Source organism: Pseudochaenichthys georgianus, unplaced genomic scaffold (genome assembly GCF_902827115.2).
Source record: "Pseudochaenichthys georgianus unplaced genomic scaffold, fPseGeo1.2 scaffold_405_arrow_ctg1, whole genome shotgun sequence".
NCBI lineage: Eukaryota > Metazoa > Chordata > Actinopteri > Perciformes > Channichthyidae > Pseudochaenichthys > Pseudochaenichthys georgianus.
In genome coordinates, this window is record NW_027262970.1 from 141347 (window position 1) to 157502 (window position 16156).

Here is a 16156-nt window from a genome sequence, read left to right on the forward strand (position 1 = left end):
AACAAGTATATAAAAAAAAATCTACACAACAGTGAAAGGCTTTGCTGATGCAAACATTCAACCGCGCTCTTCAAAGCAGGCATGACCCTTAAGCTTTTCTTTATCAATGCACTGCTCAAAAAACATTAAAGTCCGACTCAAATTTGAACCTGAACATAAATGCTGTGCTGCCTGGGGATGCTCCAAGCGCTCAGAGAAAGGAGTGTAAGGTTTCCCCACTGACACAGAGAGGAGGAAAGAATGGCTGGCTCAAGTCAGCAGGAGCAATTTAACTATCACAAAAGACAACTCCCTCCGCTGGCTTCCGGTAACTGCTAGAATCCACTTCCAGACCCTGGTGCTTGCGTACCATGCTGCGAATGGATCTGGCCCTTCCTCCATCCAGGACATGGTTAAACCGTGCACCCCAGCACGTGCACTCCGCTCTGCATCAGCCAGACGACTCGCTGCACCCTCGCTGCGAGGGGGACCCAAGTTCCATCAGCAGAAACACGTGGGTTTGCTGTCCTGGCTCCAAGATGGTGGAACGAGCTCCCACTGACATCAGGACAGCAGAAAGCTCACACACCTTCCAGACTGAAACTCATCTCCTTCGACTCCACCTCGAGGATAGAACTACTAACAAAGCACTTATATACTAACAAAGGGCTGGCTCCTCTAAAGCCAGTTGAGTAGCACTTGAAATGTTTGGCTCTATGAAGCCTGATGTACTTTATGATTCTGTTTTTTTCAAGGTTGTGTCTTGTTGGTCGAACGCACTTATTGTAAGTCGCTTTGGATGAAAGCGTCAGCTAAATGCAATGCACTGTAACAGCAACAATATGTGAGGTAATCATATTTTTCACAAAACGAGACAGGAGAAAGGGTTAGATACATCTAGCAACCTAGAGGATGGGACATTGCCGACCTATTTTAAACGTACCTTGTGTTTTCACTCTCACTTAAGTCCCTCTCCCTTTGCCACCAATCCAACATCAGCTGAGCTGCACCATAACACAGACAGGTACAAATCAACAGAATCACAAAGACACAATATGGCTCTGCTAAAAACACTCACCCATAAATTACGTTTTTGTTTGCTGGTTGGAAGTCTCAAATGTCCACTCTAAATCCATATCGATAGCGATGTATCAAAAAATAGCTCTCTTCCTTATTATTGTGTAAGTTAACTATATTATACTAGCTTGAACTCCAAAATGGATCTCCTCATTTCACCACCTCCACCCACTCCAATCACACGCCCCAATGTTATATTTAACTCATATGTAACTCCCTCCACCCGGATGAAAGCACGTTAAGAAGCCCCTTTTCTCTAATTCCACAACGTTGGAGGAATAACGTGAGGAGAACGGATTAATAGGATGTTCGTGGTTAACGTGTGTTGCTAACTTTATCCGGCATTCTAGCCTAATCTAATCTGTAAACGTTAAATATACTGATTGAAGGGATAATCCACTAACATCCTTTAATACACACATGTAGTTAATTTGATTCAGATGTTCTGATAATATCCGCAATATAAATCTTTAAACGTCTTCTTATCTTTAAAAGTCCATCGCGAACAGTCTATTATGCTACAACTCTACTGCGCTGCTAGCCGCAGATCCTCTCAATAGTTCCCCGGAAGTTAGCAAGCTAACTTCCGGGGAACTATTGAGAGGCTCCGCGATCCGCCATTGCTGTAAAAAACTGGTCCATTGCGAGTGAACTCTTCTCTGGGCGGGGTCGGACATCCAACCCCGCCTTTTATCCGACGCCGCCCCATTCCGCGTTCCGCAGCGAGGACCTTCTCCTTTTAATGACCAAATCCAAAATGGCTACCGTCATGTAACGGTTCATCTTTGCCAATATTGAATACATTACGGTAAGAATGACTTTTATATTGTTACTGATATTTCACTATGAATATTTACTGTATTGAAGCAACTTATAATCAGTTTATATTTTGTCACTTATTTCTAGGGCTGTCCCGAATACCATTTTTCGGGCTCCGGATATTCGGTAGTAATCAACAGCGAATATTCGAATATTCGGTGCGGAGAGATCTTTTTTTTGTTTTTTAATAAAACAATTTTTTTTCAAAAAAAATTCTTAACACGCTCCGAGACACCTGGGAACATGCTGTTAAGCAGAAGCGCAGAAAGAGCATACTATTACGATTTATATTTATTTATTGTCTCAGTACTCGCATACATTAAAACTAAATGTGTCCTCTGCATTTAACCGAGCCGCAGTGCAGCGCCCGGCGACCAAATCTGGTTCCAAATTCCGTCTATAACGTTTTACAACCTGAAGATACAAAACACATATTTTTGTTAACAACAATACTTTTAATAACATAGCCGTAACAGTAGGCCTAACAGCGTAATACTTGTTACCGATACAGTAAACAGTATTTAAATAAATGAAGAACGAAAAATAAATGAACGAACTGTATGCCAATAATTGCCTTAGCCCCAGATGTTCCCACATTGCTCCTATTATTTTCACTATTCGGATAAAATTGAAAAACTAATATAAAAAAACAATTCGGTTGCTTGCTTGCAACTATTTCCCAAGCAAAGTAAGTGCACGATTTTATCATGCGTAACGTTACTGTTTAAACGGCGGATAAAGCAGCTTCATCATGGCAGCTTGACAACAGCTAAGCTAAGCTAGGCTAGTATTTACAGCATCCGGTGACTTTTCAGAGTAGTTGTGCCACCGTGGTAGGCCAGTTTCTCATCGCATATTTGGCACACTGCCTTCTTCTTAACGTCGTCCAATTTAAAATGGTCCCACACAGCTGAAGTCTTCGGCATTTTGTGTTCATGTGTGTGAAACGAGGTGAAGCGAGGTGAAGCGTGCCGTTTGCGTTCGTGACTGTGAGTGAACGCGATGTCAGGAGCACAGGCTGATATTGTATATATTTCCGCATTTTAACAGAGCAATTCAAAAGTATAAATATAGTATAAGAATATGGCAATTCGCCTTTATTGATAGCATACATTTAGGAAAATAAAAAATATTTGGAAAAAAAACGAATATCCGAATAATGAAATTGAAACCCGAATAGTTGGCCAACGAACGAATAGTCGAATATTCGGGTACAGCCCTACTTATTTCATTGAGAAATCGTGTTGAAAATGTAGCCTATGTATCAAATAGTATGCAGCAGGTTTTTGAGTACATTTCTCCGGAAAACGTGACGTTGGAAAACATGTGACGTTGTAGTACATTTCATGATGCAATCTGCATTACCAGAATGCCAAAAACACCGTTTAGATTATTGAATTAACCTGTAAAGCCGAGAGCCCCCTCAATCGGGGACATCACAACACGTAGAATTACGGAGCAAAAACGGAACATCGTCCCACCTTAGCTGTTATTCTGATCAAAAGTCGCTTAAAAACGCGGCTGAAAGTTAATCCATAGGTTAATCCAATGTGTCTGTCAGTGTCTGGCACTTGTTGTGTGTAAGCAGCTTCCGGTTTTGGCTACGCGTCACTCTCACTCCTTATTTGGTAACGTGTGTATATGTGGAACTTCCCCTTGATTCCATTGGCTCTCGCGGTTAAAAAGAGATGTCCTAATTTGTGTTTGCATTTACTTTTAGATGGCAAAGAAATACTCTACTGATTATGGATGGCAGTTCAAGTGACATGGAGCAGTTAGGAGAAGATGAGGACTGGACTCTTAACGCCAAGCTTACTGAGGGAAGCTCCGATAGTGATAGTGAAGAGGAGGAAAGTGTTGACCAGATGGGCACAGAGTTGAGGAAAGAAGTAGAGCCCAACAACAACAACAACAACAACAACAACAACAAAGTAGTCAGCACGAGGCAAAGGGAAAAGGAAAGAATACAGGTGGAGAAATGTACAATATGATCCTCCAGCTGTTGAGTTTGATGAATGTGTTGAGGACGCCTCAGAAGACGGGTGTGACTGGACACTGGGTGCATCACATTTGAATGGGACGTTTTAATTTCAAAATATTAATTTGGCTGGCATTGCATTATGTTCCAATTAACATAAAAATTACTTTTGCAAAGTTTTGAGGAATTCCATTGAGATTTAGGGGTGCGAAATTGCGAAATGTAGTCTAATTGCCAAAAGGTTGACATAGAAATGTTGAGTACAGTGAACTTTTATACAGTAACATGTTCTATAGGGTTATCAAAGTAAAAGTTGTTTGTTTGGGCAACTTGGGCATTTCTCAGAATTCAACTTTCAAGATTCTCCATTCGTTTGTCCCATAGACAAAATGAATGGAGCTCAATGGGACATGTTCACGTTACCCTGAGTTGTGTGCAGCAGCGATGGATGTCGGACACGCATATAAAGTTGAATTGACTTTATTGTTAAACACAAGGGGCGATACTGACACACTTAAAAGAACAAACCCTAACTATCCATCCATCCATCTTCTCCCGCTTATCCGTGGTCGGGTCTCGGGGGTATCAGCTCCAGCAGAGAGCCCCAAACTTCCTTTTCCCTGGCGACATCATCCAGCTCTGACTGGGGGGTCCCAAGGCGCTCCCAGGCCAGCGAAGAGATATAATCCCTCCACCTGGTCCTAGGTCTACCCCTCGGTCTCCTCCCAGCTGGACGTGCCTGGAACACCTCCCTAGGGAGGCGCCCAGGTGGCATCCTTACTAGGTGCCCGAACCACCTCAACTGGCTCCTTTCGACGCGAAGGAGGAGCGGCTCAACTCCGAGTCCCTCCCTGATGACCGAACTTCTCACCTTATCCCTAAGGGAGACACCAGCCACCCTGCGGAGAAAACCCATCTCGGCCGCTTGTATCCGCGATCTCGTTCTTTCGGTCATGACCCATCCTTCATGACCATAGGTGAGGGTAGGAACGAAAATGGCCCGGTAGACAGAGAGCTTTGCCTTCCGGCTCAGCTCCCTTTTCGTCACACGGTGCGGTAAAGCGACTGCAATACCGCTCCCGCTGCTCCGATTCTCCGGCCCATCTCACGCTCCATTGTTCCCTCACTCGAGAACAAGACCCCGAGATACTTGAACTCCTTCACTTGGGGTAAGGACTCATTCCCTACTTGGAGTGGACAGTCCATCGGTTTTACCCTAACTAAACTTCAAACTGAATGGCTCAGTCTGTGCCAGAGTCCGCTCCACTGAGCAACATCACCAATTCCTACGCATGCCTCCTGAAGGATGTCATGCAGTGAAATGATGGTGCCGTTCAAGGGAAAGTCTCATCTTCCCCAAATGGGGGTTCAAGATGTGGGGGCGTGCTGGACAAAGTGGCTTATGACTTTGATGTTTGTCAAGGTCCAGAAAATCCGGACAAGGAGAGATCTGATGTTGGTGTTACCGGAGAGGTTGTCCTGAAAATGACGTCAACCCTTCCAGCAGGAAGAAATCACAAAGTCTTGACAACTATCTCACATCAGTTCCACTGGTCGACCACCTGAGAGAGAGGAATCCACTACATAGGCCCTGTCCGGATGAACAGGGTCAAAGCCTGCAACATGATGGATGAAAAAGAGGGTCAATGGACTTCAGAGTAAACCAGGAACACATCATCATCGTTAGGCTGTGAACCTACTCTCCTCTTCTGTTGGCATCCAACCAGCTGGAAGTGTGAAAAGGTGGGATCGAAAAGCCAAGACACACATTCTGGTTCCCAGACCAGCCATTGTTGAAGCATACAACAAGTTCATGGGAGGTGTTGACCTCCTTGATATGCTGTCTGCACTCTACAAATTCAGCTTCAAATCCTGAAGACGGTACAGGTACATTTGGTGGCACGCTGTCACAGTGGCAGTCATCAATGCATGGAACCTCTACAGAAGAGACCAGAAGAGACTTGAGCCCAGGATAAAACCCATGGCCTTGCGAAGGTTTCAGGCTTCTGTTGGCACTTCCCTTACACGTGCAGGAAAGGGCAACATCAAGCGTGGCAGACCACTATCCTCTCCAGAACCGGACTCAATACCCCCCCCCCCCCCGTAAAAGGCAACCCTCCAGTGTGCCTGCTGATGTGAGAAAGGACGGCATTGATCACAGACATTGTTGTGTTCAATAAATTGCCATAAAGGCCTGACGTATCAAATAGGAGAAGAAAAAAAAATCATATATGTAAATAATTACCAAATATTTCGAATTTTCTGACTATTATTTGATGTGTCAGGCTTCACAGGGTTTTAAAGAAAGTCTGCCGTCCACACGGAATCGGCTCAAGAAATGTGTCTGTCCACACGAGACCGCTCGACCCGCTGGAGACGCTGTAGTACATATGCCGGGCCTGTAAGTGGCGCTGTACTTCCGCCACAAAATACACCAAAAGCAGCGAAGAAGACCCCCTGAGCATGGTTGCCATGGTTGCCTGGTTGCCCTTCGGGTTATTCTCCGCGGTGGATTTAGCAACATGTAGTTCATGTAGTCCTCCAGGTCCACTTGTTGCTTGGGGCTATGGCTTCATCGTTATCAGGAAATAGTCGTATAGGGCGTACACCCGGAGCCGTTTCGTCCACAGATCTACCCACCTTGGGAGCTGTTATCGTTACCCACGTTTCCATGTCGGCCTCGTGTGGACGAACCGTCTATACCAGTGACCACCAACTGGCGGCCCGCGGGCCACATCCGGCCCGCCAGACATTCTCATCCGGCCCGCACGACGGGGGTGACTGTGGCGTTAGCTGAGTGGTTACTGCGTTCGCCTCCCACCCATTTTTTTTGTTTACAACGTCTCGTGAGTAAGGTGCAGTACCGGAGTCCAACAGAGAGGCAGCAGCTGCGGGACAGTAGACCGCGTACTGCGAAACCTTCCCTGCCTTCAAGAAGAAGTGACCCTTCATTGTGAAGAGTCTGCTTTGTGCGCTCCGCAGCAGTAGCCCCGCTGCGACGGAGTCCAACAGAGAGGCAGGAGCTGCGGGACAGCAGCCGAGAAGCAGGGTTGGGTTGTAACCAGAGCTATATAATAGAAGAGTTACGACACCGGAAGTCCAAAAACGGTTATCGTCACGTGGTTCATGGAGACGAGGGATCGTTCCCCGGAAGTTCATGGCGGGCAATGTGAATGCATTGATAACAGGAGATAGAACTACGATGTGTGGTAATTATTAGTGAATAAAGGTTTTGATTTGCAATATTTATACAACAAATCGATATGTGTATGTATTTACATCAATATGTTTTAAAAAATAAAATCGAATTTGCTAATATTAAGTGATAATATTAGGATTAGTGAGAACAGCTAGTTTACATGTTACTAACAGTGCCTTGTTAAAGAGCCTGTTGCTGTTTATTTATAGCTTTGAATTCTTTCAAACCAATATTATCTTCTTAAACTGCTATGGTAGTCAGGAGCATCACTTTATAATGTTTATTGATATATTTAGAGGGAGGGGATCTAAAGTAATGCTTTAAAATTCAGATTGGATTCATTTCTACCATTTTCTTAAATTCATGGTAGTTTCAGTAATCCCCTGGTAATTGAGGACACAAGTTATCTAAATGACTAATGTCGTCTTTATGGCTTTCAGAAAGGACAGGATATGATGATGATGATGATGATGATGATGATGATGATGATGATGATGATGATGATGATGATGATGATGATGATGATGTTAAATGTGTTGCTTTAGGAACATCCATTGCAAATACATGGAATTCAATAAACATTGAAGAGCATATCATGCAGTTTGTCGGTGCCTTTTCCTCCGTGTTGTCCTGGTTTGCTGTGCTGCCTCCTAGTAGCCACCATGGTTTGCTGTGCTGCCTCCTAGTCGCCACCATGGTTTGCTGTGCTGCCTCCTAGTAGCCACCATGGTTTGCTGTGCTGCCTCCTAGTCTCCACCATGGTTTGCTGTGCTGCCTCCTAGTCGCCACCATGGTTTGCTGTGCTGCCTGGGGATGCTCCAATCGCTCAGAGAAAGGAGTACGAATGTACGGCTTCCCCACTGACACAGAGCGGATGAAAAAATGGCTGGCTCAAGTCAGCAGGAGCAATTTCACGACCAACAGCAACACAATATGTGATGTATTTATATACAAACACTGCATTTGCACTTTTTCACAAAACGAAAACCACACCATTGGGAAAGCTTAATGTTTTGTTTAATACAAAAAAACAGGGAAAGGCTTGAAAAACACAGAGTTGAGACTCAGGGTGCAGGGTGAGGGTCTCAGTGCAGGTATTCAGGCTCCATTGAACCCCCCTCTGGTTCTTGTGCTGAGAGAGGGAGCAGCAGACAGGAGAAAGGGTTATACACACCTATATAGCACACCTATTGCCTTGGGGAGATAACGTGTTTACTTATATAAAACAGTAGTATTAAACTTACCTTGTGTTTTCACTCTCACTTAAGTCCCTCTCCCTTTGCCATCAATCCAGAATCAGCTGAGCTGCAACATTATACAGACAGGTAATAATCAACAGAATCACAAGGACACAATATGGCTCTGCTAAAAACACTCACTCTTACACGCACCAGTTATATGTATCTAATATTTAACTCCCTCCACCCCCGCATACAATCCCGTTCAGAAGCCCCTCTTCTCTAATTCAACATGTTGGACGAAATGACATTAAGAGAACGGACTTTACAATTAAAAGGCTGTTCAACGTGTGTTGCTAACTTGCTTCGGTATGCTAGCTTAATCTGTTATCTGTAAACGTTCCCTAAATCTACTAATTTAGGGATAATCCACTGACATCCTTTAATACACATGTTCATTTGAATCAGATGTACTGATAATATCCGCAATATACATCTTTAAACTTCTTCTTACCTTTAAAAGTCCGTCACGAACGGTGTATTATGCAGCAACTCCACAGCTCTGCCAGCCTTGGCGCTAACTTCCGGGGAACGATTGAGAGGCTCCACGATCCGCCATTGCTGTAAAAAAGTGGTCCATTGGAGTGAACGGAGATGTCGTAACTCTTCTATTAAATGGCTCTGGTTGTAACCATAGACTGGTTGTAACGGAATACATGTAACGGCGTTACGCAGAATATAAAAGTCAAGTAAGCTAACTGTGTTCAGCTCGCGTTACATTTGAAAAACGAGTAATCTGATTACAGTTACTTTCGTAAACCTGAAGTGAATACATTTTGGAATACTTATTGGAATTATTGGTGGAAAAGTTTCCTCACAAAATGTAATATTCATTACCGGCAGAACTGTGTGCACACTGCACAGCACTGCAGCGTGTCTGTGAGCGAGAGAGAGATGCAGCGTGTCTGTGAGCGAGAGAGAGATGCAGCGTGTCTGTGAGCGAGAGAGAGATGCAGCGTGTCTGTGAGCGAGAGAGAGATGCAGCGTGTCTGTGAGCGAGAGAGAGATGCAGCAGGCTTGTTTGAGACACATTGCGGCTCACCTCGAAAGTAGACGAGAGTAGCCGGGGGAGGTCTCAAAAAGCTCGCCTGAAGTCGGACAGCTCGGAGACTTCTTCTTCTTCTTCTTCTTCTTCTTCTTCTTCTTCTTCTTCTTCTTCTTCTTCTCTCGGTTTTTTGGCGGATTGCAAACAACTTTAAGGTGCATACCGCCACCTCCGGAGTCGGCTTGACTCGGTTTGCATTTATAAAGAATGCACAAATGTGTTTAATCGTTAATGTCAGATATGTACTAAGTAAATACATTTGTTCCTGCTCAAGATTAGATTAAACTTTATTGTTATTGCACAGATTACAGGTACTGAGACAACGAAATGCAGTTTAGCTTCTAACCAGGTGCAACAAGCAGTGAAGTGGAAAGTAATGTACACAATCTACAGAACAACATATAGAATGAATTGAATGATGAATAAACAGTGAGGGGTATGAATACACTAGATATCAGCCTGAGAGCAGTATGAACAGTGTGTATTAATACACTAGATATCAGCCTGTGAGCAGTATGAACAGTGTGTATTAATACACTAGATATCAGCCTGAGAGCAGTATGAACAGTGTGTATTAATACACTAGATATCAGCCTGAGAGCAGTATGAACAGTGGGGTATGCATACACTAGATATCAGCCTGTGAGCAGTATGAACAGTGTGTATTAATACACTAGATATCAGCCTGAGAGCAGTATGAACAGTGTGTATTAATACACTAGATATCAGCCTGAGAGCAGTATGAACAGTGGGGTATGCATACACTAGATATCAGCCTGAGAGCAGTATGAACAGTGTGTATGAATACACAGATATCAGCCTGTGAGCAGTATGAACAGTGTGTATGAATACACTAGATATCAGCCTGAGAGCAGTATGAACAGTGTGTATTAATACACTAGATATCAGCCTGAGAGCAGTATGAACAGTGTGTATTAATACACTAGATATCAGCCTGTGAGCAGTATGAACAGTGTGTATTAATACACTAGATATCAGCCTGAGAGCAGTATGAACAGTGTGTATGAATATGCTAAGATATATAAAGTATGAAAACGGTAAGCAGTATAGTATAAAATATATAGATATCAATTTCATGATGATAAACATTGTGGAACAATGATGAAAAATGGGAATGGATGTGGCGACGTAAAACTGACACAAAACAACAACAAACTGTTGCCAGCCAATGGGAGAGCTTCATCAGCAGCACGTGGTAAAACCCACCAATGAGCGCTCAGCTCGAGATACCAGCGAGCCGTTTCCCATCAAGCATTTCGCTTCCGCAGCTCGTGGAGAGCAACTGCGCCAACTCGCCTCGCCTCGCTCTCAAGGCTGCGGGCGTCTTTGTCCCGCGAGATTTCAAAGTCTCATGTGGGCGAGCCTCCAGAGCAAGTCGGACAAAATGACTAACCATCATGCAACGCACTAGCAAGACGTTGATCGCAACTGCGCAGGTCTGCGCAGGTCTTGCTTGTCTCAAACAAGCCTAGCATGTCTGTGAGCGAGAGAGAGATGGAGCGTGTCTGTGAGGCCCCGCCCCCGCACTCAGCGAGAGAGAGGTGCAGCGTGTCTGTGAGGCCCCGCCCCCGCACGCAGTGAGAGAGAGAGATCTCTTTTAAAATATATTGAAAGTTAGAAACGGAGATGGTTAGATAAAATGTGCACGATAACGTTTATGTAGCATTTCTTTATTGTCGAAATGATGACATTTCATAACGATCCAATCAAAGTGAACGGCCTGCTGCTGCTGAAGGCATGGGGCAAGTGACTGGAACAAGTTTTAAAAGTTATTACATCGTTTCAGATAATAAATTAAAGGTCCGCAGTACCTGAGCGTGCTCCACTAGCATTGTGGGCTATATAAAAAGCACTGGCCCGCGATAGTGTCTATTGGATACATGTTGGCCCTTGGACAAATGTAGTTGGTGATCCCTGCTCTATACGATAGAGAACTGTCGTGGATGCAACCCGTTTCGTCTCCGTGTGGACGGGGTATAAAGCGCTAACAGTGTAGGGGCATATTGATGGCAGGTTGGAAAAGTACATTACCCATTGCCAGAAAAAGGACAAAAGAGAATGCTGGTTTTACTACTCCTGTTTCTAGATATGAGTTCATTAGTTATAGTTAATTCTCCCGTATGTGCCATTAAATAACCAGAGAAGAAGAAGTGATTGAGAGAACTCCAGTGAAAACTTAAAGAAACCCATACAAAAAACGAGACATCTCATATTTATAGCTCTTTATTATTGTAATAATTTACACCATTATTTAGTTTTCTTCATCACAAAAGACATGGCTTAACCTTTAATGTTTGTCAATTTGATTTGCTTTGTTTTAGTGCGCTACTGCATCAGCATATCATGTTTTTTATTTGTAAAAAGCAACACGTTGTTTTACTCTATAGTGGAGTTAAAAGACTAATAATTACATTACATTACATTTAGCTGACGCTTTTATCCAAAGCGACTTACAATAAGTGCATTCGACCAGGACTCATATCAATAATCAAATCAAAGATGTAGTGGAGTAGAAGTATTATGAAACATAAAATGGTAAATAAAGTTTATAGAAATACTCATTAAGTACAGAACTGTGTATTTCATTCATTTTGTATTTAATTTGACTACAGGCGTGTTATGAGTCTAAGGATGACTTTACTGATGCCACTTTTTCCTTTAGCACTTGCAGGCTCTGCATTGGGCCTGCAGAGGGCGCCACACTCCACTTTAAATACACACATGGTATTTAGACTGGTGATTCCCCTTTGGAAGCTGTCATGGTCTGAATGTGGAGGTTTCCCAAAAAGTCTGAATTTTTGGGGGAAATCGACGGAATAGGAGAAAAAAGTCAGACATTTTCTTAAAGAAATGTAACTTTTGAAATGTTCATAACTTTTTGGGGAATTTCTATATTGAAACATCTGCAGAAAAACACCCTTTAATGTCAGTAACAGTTCGTGATTTAACTCATTCTGTCTCTAAAAGGTGAATACACACACACGCATTTTGCACTTCATATTTATAATAATTTAGTTCAGTCAGACAACTCACGTGTTCTTTAACATGTTTATTAGAAGCAGCATAGTTGAGTTTGGCGTCTAGGCTCGGGCCTCATCACTCCACAGATATACATAGCACGATGAGTGATGATTCAATAACTAACCCCCGAGCCTGCAGGTGGAAGCTGGGGTGGTGGTGAGGCAGCAAGCAGCAAGCAATGCATAGAGAGAGATCTGGCAGGTTAAATAGAGCGGCTTATTAAGGAGACTGTGTTTGGTTAGTTGTAGAGTGGCAAGCAGTGGCGGCGCTAGGGGGGGGGCTACTTGGGCTCAAGCCCCGGATCTTTTCTGAAAAGCCCCGAATGTTTCACTGAGAAACGTCTCGTGAGTAATGTGCAGTACCGGAGTCCAACAGAGAGGCAGCAGCTGCGGGACAGTAGGCTCCGGCGAGTCCACAGTTCAACCCCCCCCCCCCCCCCCCCCCCCCGCTCAACAACTTCAAAATGGTGGCTAAGCCCCGGATCTCCTACAATCCTAAATCCGCGCCACTGGTGGCACGGGGCGTTATGTATGAATGCAGCATAAGTGCTCGAGTTGACTGCCTGAACTAGCTCGCAGGCTTCGCCCCATATCTGTTTTTACTCTGACGATTAAATAAACAATATTTTGTTGTATATGAGTCCAAGAAAAGGCCATAAAACCCCCTTTATGTCAGTGCTGTGAAACTATGGCTAGAAGTTATTTCTGTTTGCGTGTCACTCGACTTTTATATTCATTTATTCATCCATACATGCCGAGTTTATTCCAAGACTTGTATTCGTATTATTTTAGAGTAATTTAAATGTGTTTATGTTGACATTTAAAATGTTAGTCTGTTAATAAATACGCATTAAATCTCATTGAGACATTTATGCAGATGTATGCACCTGTTTAATGCTGAGTTTATTCTAAGATGTGCAGAGAGAAACTCCCTCTGGATGAACACAGGGATTTTAGCCTCTGCAGACCGTGGAGGCTGTGGCTCAGTGGGTAGTCTGCTGGACTTTGAATCAGGGAAGTTCGAGTCCCACTGCAGTCAGCATGTCGTTGTGTCCCTGGGCAAGACACTTCACCCCAAATTGCTCCTGTGGGGCTGTAAGTCGCTTTGGATAAAAGCGTCTAACATGTAATGTAACACACTACAGGAGAGAGAAAACCTAAATAGAAAAACAATTATGTTGGGAAAAAAGACAAATTATATGGAATATCAGAATTTTGAGATTTTATAAAAAAGTACAGAAAAATTCCACATTTTGGGAGGAGCTGTTTGGAAAAATATCTGCATTTTAATTTTTTCAGAAAAAGTTAACATTTTGAGAAACTAAATAATTGTTACCACTCCCTGTTTCACCCACTGGCTGTTTAGATGATGATGATGATGATGATGATGATGATGATGATGATGATGATGAGGAGGAGGAGGAGGAGGAGGAGGAGGAGGAGGAGGAGCTTTAATCTTCCAGAGACAAAGAGGCAGGGGATTTTCCACTGAGTTTAAAAACCACCAATCAAAGAGAGAGAAAACGTCCTGTTCACACGTTGAGCTCCAGACGTTAGGAGATAGGGCCTCTTTCAGTGTGAAAACATGACACTGAAACATCTCAGAACAGGACGATTTCTCTCTCTTTAATTTGTGTTTTTAAACTCAGTGGAAAATCCCCTGACCTTCCTCTTTGTCTCTGGGAGATTAAAGCTCCTCATCATCAGTATCATGTAAACAGCCGGTGGGTGAAACAGGAAGTGGTCCGACTGAGTCATCTGTTTACGAGACAAGAATTCAGCAGAGCTTCTTCTGTTTTCTGTTTTTCAGATATTTTTGTTTAATCGAATGAAATGCCAAAACATTTCAAACGTATCTTCTAAATTATCCTATTATACTATTATGTTTACATACTGTATATGTCTATTAATTAATTTATTATATTTTTATTATTATTTCTTTTTAATACAACTTTTTTTGTATATTATTTACTTATGATTTATTATGATTTTTATTTTATTTATTTTTGCGATATTATTTAATTATTATTACTTTTTTGATATATATTTTATTATAATTAATTATTATTACTTTATTTTTCATTTATTGAACATATATTCATTCATTTTTTATTTATATATATTTTGTATTACTATTAATTATCTTTATTTATTTATTTTATACATTTATTTTTTGTAGTTTTGAGTGTTTTTTTTGCTTTGACCCCATTTAATTGAACTGAGTTTACTAAGTATTAACAACAAAACCAATGTATATATAATATAGTACTCACTTCGATGTCTGTGTTTATTTTATTTTATTTCGCAAGTTCAACCAGGAAGACCGTCTTTTCTCATTCATTTACTAGTTCTATGTTACTACTCTCTCTCCTCTCAATAGAGATCACTTTGCTCTATCACTTTGCTCTATTCTCACAAGCCTATCATAGCGCTCCGCTAAACCTTTTAAATCTGATCCCCCCTCTGACAGCTGTCATTTCAGGTGACTCGACGCAACCCCTCTGCACCTCCTGTCCCTCTGAATCCAGGGTCAAGCTAAGCCCCTCCCCTTCAGACCAAACCCAACCATCCATTCACCACCACCAGGGTAAAGCTAAGCCCCTCCCCTTCAGACCGAACCCAACTATCCATTCACCACCACCAGGGTCAAGCTAAGCCCCTCCCCTTCAGACCGAACCCAACCATCCATTCACCACCACCAGGGTCAAGCTAAGCCCCTCCCCTTCAGACCGAACCCAACTATCCATTCACCACCACCAGGGTCAAGCTAAGCCACTCCCCTTCAGACCGAACCCAACCATCCATTCACCACCACCAGGGTCAAGCTAAGCCCCTCCCCTTCAGACCGAACCCAACTATCCATTCTCCACCACCAGGATCAAGCTAAGCCCCTCCCCTTCAGACCGAACCCAACCATCCATTCACCACCACCAGGGTCAAGCTAAGCCCCTCCCCTTCAGACCGACCCCAACTATCCCTTCACCACCACCAGGGTCAAGCTAAGCCCCTCCTCTTCAGACCGACCCCAACTACCCATTCACCACCACCAGGGTCAAGCTAAGCCCCTCCCCTTCAGACCGAACCCAATCAATCAATCAATCAATGTTTATTTATATAGCCCAATATCACAAATGTTACATTTGTCTCAGTGGTCTTCACAGTGTGTACAGAATATCAGAATGACAATACGACACCCTCTGTCCTTAGACCCTCACATCGTACAAGGAAAAACTTCCAAAGAAAACCCAGTTTAAAGGGGAAAATGGGAGAAACCTCAGGGAGAGCAGCAGAGGAGGGATCCCTCTCCCAGGACGGACAGACGTGCAATAGATGCCGTGTGTAAATTGAAAAGATAATACATTTGCAACATAGGTAGTCCAAATGTTTGGAAATGCATGTGTGTATAATAGGAAGATGAATCCACGAGGATATCCATCCAGGACCGATGATCCAGGACCACAGCCACGACTCAAGATCCAGCGCTCGTGATCCAGGACACAGGACCGCAGGATCATCCATGACTCCGGATCCCAGCGTATATAGACACCAAAAAGAAAGACATGTGGGGAAGCTGGGTTAATGGAACATGAGTGTACACGGGTATAGACAGAGAGAAGGAAGAAGTAAGATGTCCCCCGACAAACTAAGCCTATATCAGCAAAACTAGGGGCTGAATCTAATCAGCCCTAACTATAAGCTTTATCAAAAAGGAAGGTCTTAAGCACACTCTTAAAAACGGATAGGGTGTCTGCCGCCCGAACACAAACTGGAAGCTGATTC